At 36.2% G+C, this 5,986-nt stretch overlaps 1 long non-coding RNA gene and 1 pseudogene across 1 annotated transcript; both read right to left on the minus strand.

Moving 5' to 3' along the window:
- Nucleotides 1-1,604: 1,604 nt before the first annotated feature.
- On the minus strand, nucleotides 1,605-2,099 carry LOC147285917 (uncharacterized). The gene is made up of 3 exons (XR_015122080.1): nucleotides 1,959-2,099; nucleotides 1,797-1,866; nucleotides 1,605-1,692 (listed from the first exon to the last, which is right to left on the minus strand). It is a non-coding gene; the product is annotated as an uncharacterized LOC147285917 (long non-coding RNA).
- Nucleotides 2,100-2,226: 127 nt separating this feature from the next.
- LOC147285918 (uncharacterized) lies at nucleotides 2,227-5,606 on the minus strand (annotated as a pseudogene).
- Between the last annotated feature and the right edge of the window lie 380 nt (nucleotides 5,607-5,986).

The following is a 5,986-nucleotide window of genomic DNA, read 5'->3' on the forward strand; positions in this document are numbered from 1 at the left end:
TGCCGATATCTATTCTCCCATATTACATATCGGTTATTCACTGATGTCTATATTATATTAGATATCGTATTTGTTTGATAATCCGATATGATATACCATCATTGTTATCAGATATTAATGATTTCTGATATCTTAAAAACTACATTCCGATATGTAAGATACTTATGATATCATTAGTAATTTTGAAACCGATATACAAAATGTATTCAATATCGTCTTGGTACTTAAAATCGGATATAAAAGGTGTATAACATATCGGTTTTGTAATTAAAATCGGATATAAAAGGTGTATTCAATATCGGGTTTGTACTTAAAATCGGATATAAAAGGTGTATCACATATCAGTTTTGTACTTAAAATCGGATATAAAAGGTGTATCACATATCAATTTTGTACTTAAAATCTGATATAAAAGTATTTTTTAGATATCGGTTTTTTGTTTTTTAAATGATGTTGAAACTTCATTCCTTATCGTTGCATTTTTACATAATCTGATATGCAATAGACTTCTGATATTGATAAAAATTAATTGGTAAATATGCATCCACGCAACAATTACTAAGCTTCTAAAGTAATCCAACTTAAATTAAATTCTTCCATTCATGTAAATGAAACCAACATCCAAACTCAGTAATGAAGTTAGCAAAATAAGATTACAAATCCATATAGATTTATGGATAGCCCTCATCATGTATACCCCAAAATCACTATCCATCTCTAGCTAGCTAGATCCTAATTAAACACATGCCAACATGTACAAAAATAATGAAGGCACGACACTGCAATTCAGCTAGGCCTAAATTCTGCCTATACAAAAGATTTGAATGTGAACTAGCTAGTATATATCTTCATATCTACAACAAAATGCTCAAAAAGGTACCAAAAACATGCATGTGACTACTAAATAAAATTCATGAAAACATAATCTCCCCATTCAACCCGGACTTCATCTATTTGTTCCTGTGTGTAATTGCTCCTCTTGCTCTTCAGGTTACTCCACTGAAAACAAGAAAGAAAAGTGCATTAATTAATAAATCTATATGAGCAAGGATCCCAAAGTATTGAAAAGTGCGTTCAGCAAAGATCCCAAAGGGCATTAATAAAATATAGGCCAAAAGCATTAATAAGATTGCAGCAAGTATTGAATTTATATGGCTGCACATATATATGATTCAGCATTAATAAGATTGCAGCAAGTATTGAATTTAGATGGCTGCACATATATATGATTCAGATGGCCTACATTTCGCAAACCATCAGCCTAGAGTTCAGCAATCTAAATTCAGCAATCTAGCCTAGAGTAGTCACAGTATCAGCCTAGAGTTCAGCAATAATGGAAATAGAAGAGAAATGCAGACCATCAACCCAAACACACTCTTTAATGCACACAGCACCAACCCAAACACACATACACAGAAAAAATTAAAAGCAAAGCCAGAAAACAAAGTCTTAAAAACCAGCAACAAACTAGTATCCTAGCTAGGCCATTCCTTCCTCCTGTAATTCCCTTTCCCTTTTACAAGTTTCCCAAGTTAGAACTGTACAAAGGATAGCAAAATATACCAGTCAACTGCCCCAATAAGAGTAAGTATTCTAACCTGCCACTCATATACAAGGGTTGTGTCCTCAACTATTTCCTTCATGTACCTCATGACATAATATCCACATTCAACACCACCCGGTTGTTTAGGACTACAGACAAGCAAAGGAAATTACATAGAGTTATACTTAATTAAATTAGTCCAATGTGTAAGACATAAGAAACTTAAAGACTTAAGTAATACATAGACACTTACATAGAGATGCTTCCAAGTTGGTGATTTCGGACCTTTCCTTCCCGTAACCCCATTAAATTGTCTAATAGTACTAGTTTAGACAAAATATCAATTTAAGTTATATATCACAATTTAATATACAATTTATATTATGTAAGATGGTACATATTAATAGACACTTACGTGTTCACGACATCCATCCAGCCTGGATTACTGGTTTGTCTTGGAAGAGGGTCCATGATGTGGACCACGTCCTTTTCTTCATTAATGAATGTCAAAATCCAATGGTTACTGTCAAATTGAACGATACTTCCAGTGTCTAGCTAGACATCCGAAACATTCTAAGCAATTATATATAACTCATAAAAAAAAAAAAAGTCCTGCAATTAAAAAATTAAGTGACAAGCCGGGTAATATAATTGAGCATTAACAAGTGGTGATAATGACATGATTATTGTGATCTATGTACCTGAATCATATGCCACACGCAGCGCCAGGCAGTTCGAGAGAACACTGGAGCCATGATCTCAACAAACCTAAATTAACAAAAGTGACAACCAAGAAATATTTATTAAACCCAAATATCAGACATCGCAAAAGCATATGTCAAAGCATACACAAAAAACACCACCACTTAAACGCCCTTTATAATTTCTTAATGTTCTTACGCAGCACATGGAGGCAAATGCGGGTCAGTGCACCATCCTGGTTTCTCCTCTGTTACTCTGGATAATTTCAGGGATGAGGTTATTTCATAATTCATCAACTAAACCTGAAATAGACAAATTTCAGTAAAGGTCCAGTGATTTTACTTGTGAACTTCACGATCACCTATTCTCTTTGTCATCTGCCATGTTAAACCTTTGTTAGGTTCCAAACCAGGCTGTGAAATCTCCAAACCATGCTTCCTCACGAGTCTTATGTATCCGAAATCAGATTGAAAAGGGAGGCGTAGCAAAGTTTATTATTAAACTAACAAATTCAACATAAAAGAATTACTTTGTAACCAAAACTCACTCTTCTGCATTAAAATGCTCAACTCCCAGGTCTTCATCCCAGATAAATATGTAGTCGTATGAAGCCACAATGTCAGGATGCAAAAATCGCTTGGCATACCACCTTTGAGAAGCATTTAGAAGTCATAAACCAGAGAAATTATCCATTACGTACATGCATTTTCAATTACAAACAGGAGTTAGAGAGAGAGAGAGAGAGAGAGAGAGAGAGAGAGCTTTTTCACTGCTGCATCAATATTCTTTTTCTGATTGTAACCCACAGTGAATGTTACAAGGTACCTAGGTTTGATGGTTAAATCCTGCAATTGCAAACTCAATCAAAAGCCTTGTACTTTAAATGACAAAGAACCAAGTTATATATTGACACCGGAAGTATCTTTGTGCCTCTAAAAACAAAAAGACTATCATAGACATTAAAGAGTTACCAGCAGAGTCAGATTTAAGAGCAACTTTGTAGCCTCACTCAGACTAAAGAGAATTTTTCTTAGAAGAAAAAATCAAATTGTTTTCATATTATTCCACTGTTTTCCTTTTATTCTTTAAAAGCAAAAATTGGTATATAATGGTAGATATAACAGACTTCTATTTTCATTAGGCGATAAAATAAACAGATAAAACTTTTTAGGTTAATTTCTTTGTATATGACTTCCCACTGTATGATAACCCCATCTATAAAACAAATGTCCAACACAGAAGATTCCAGCTTTTTTGCAACAGCCATATTCCATCATTTCATTAACGTCACCAAGTACATGTCAAATATCTTTCTTTTTCTGTGTCCCATATGCATTACCGAGTAATTCAGATCAAGAAAACAGAAAACTCTGCAACAAAAAATTGTTCTCTGAACGCCATATACTAATTGAATCCATCAACAACAGTTACTCTGCATTATCTTCAGTAATCATTGGACCATTCTAGGCATTTTGGAAAGTCCAAATTGTAACTATTTTGCTTGTATAACAGTAGAATACACACCTCGCTAGGCTTGCCCCATAATTTGCGCAAGTAGAAGTCGACTCAGCTGCAACAATTCCTGGCGGTAGTTTTTCTGCACCTCTAGGATTTGATGGCACCCATATCTGCAGTAAATGCAGGGGGAAGCAGGAAATGTAGGGTTAAAGTAGGATAAGCAATGCCTATATATAATGAGCATTTGTAATATCAGAAAAGAAAACTGTCAACTGTATTAATGATAGTCATATTTAGCAGTTATTAGGCATGTTCTCATAGTAAAAGAATATACAAATAAAGCAGATTAGTCCCTGATTTAGATACATCATTGCACATCATTAGAAGTAATTCAAACATTAGAAGTAATGAGCAAAAAACAAGAACAATATTAGGGAAATGAAACCCCTTCCTTCGCAATTTGGCCCTTCTACAAATTGCTTCAATGAGAGAGTCAAGCTAGACATCATGGACTTATCTGCATCTAGCTAGACATCATAAACATTCTAAGCAGTTTTAATCCTATTTGCCAAGGAGTACTTATTGATTGTTGTATTTAAATAAGAGCCTTTCTATATGCTCAATTGACTTATGAGTTATCAAAACAAGTTAATTGAGCATAAAACCAACTTTTAAACGTTATGTTTCTTTTGTCTATTTTCTTTTATGTTTTAAAATTTTTGATGGCTGGGAAGACCTGACATGTTGTTCTAGACCACATGGCTGATATATTGATGCTGTTCATTATGTTTCAAAGATGAAGTATTAGATGCCATGTACAGAAGAAACTAGGTAAGAGTATTTATTTCCTACACCAACAATCAAAAAGATGCCTAAGATAAACTATATATATAGAAAAATTGTTGACCAAAAAAGCTTCACTGACATGAAGAACACCACCCAGTACAGTATGCAAAATATGCAAATTGGGAAACTCATAGACTACAACTTCTAGGGACTTTTCAGAGGTCTGAATTTGATGCCTGATAAAATATTTGAGCCCTGCAAATGATTCCTAATTAATCTCGCTATACTGGAAAGGATCAGTCAAAAGAAGGCAAAAAGAAAGGGAATCAAATATTAAAAAATGTCAAAGCTGGTTGCTTAAAGCATTGATGTGATTTGAAGAATTTAATCTTGCTTTGTTCCCACTTATTCTGGAACCTGTCTATTTAGCTCACCAACAGATGTCTACCTCAGGTGTGTGTGTTATTCAGCATAAGCAAATCATTGGCTAAAAGGCAGAATTGAGAGGTCTAACTTTGCCTCCTAGAGTGCTGTCTTGGGCTGTTATTAAGCCCAAGAAATTTTGTTTTCCAGGAAAGTGATAGGAGAGGTTCTAGTCTTGACTCCTAGAGTGTTATTAAGGCAGAAAACTAAACACTTGAACCCACTGGTGATTTATACAGAAGCCAAGATAAAAATCAGAACATCTCTCTCAAATAAAAGCAGTTCATCAATTCACTTCAGTCGGACAAATAACAAACAAATCGTTAAAAGCTTTCAGAAATAGACACAGACATCAAACATGCAAAGAGAGCTGAATTAAAGAAAGAGAATGTAACATGTTTTATTAAACAAATAAACAAAATTAAGGTATGACATTGACAGAGAGATACAAACCTGAAGAAATACTGTTGTGCTGCCATCAATGACTCTACAACAGCTCTGCGTTGACTTTCCTGGTTAATAGCAGCCCACAAAAACTCATGAGGCAGAGAAATAGATTCACAAAAATAACAGGCTTAGCAGCAAAACATGCACACAAAAAAACCACTTCAAATGCAATTAATCTGAAAACCCACCCCCCCCCCAACCCTCCCAGCTCACCGATCACTGAAAAACCCACCCCCCCGAAACCCATCTTAATTCCCACCGAAAACCCACCCCCCCCCCCCAAACCCACCCTCCCTCGAAAACCCACCCCCACCGAAACCCACACCCCCCACCCTCCCAGCTCACCGATCACTAAAAACCCACCCCCCCCCCCCCCGAAACCCACCCTCCCCCGAAAACCCACCCCTACCGAAACCCACCTCTCCCCCCCACCCTCCCAGCTCACAGATCACCAGAATCTGTTCATCGTCGATTTCAACAAGCGAAGCGCAGAGAAAGAGAGAGGATGGGGAGATGAAGATTTGGGGGCCGACTGAGAATGAGAACGAGAGAGAAGGATCGAGTGAGAGAGACGGACCAAGTGAGTGTGAGCGAGGGTGAGAGAGAAGGAGATGTCTCCAGAGCGCG

This window comes from Dryas octopetala, chromosome 4 (assembly GCF_963921425.1).
Source record: "Dryas octopetala chromosome 4, drDryOcto1.1, whole genome shotgun sequence".
NCBI lineage: Eukaryota > Viridiplantae > Streptophyta > Magnoliopsida > Rosales > Rosaceae > Dryas > Dryas octopetala.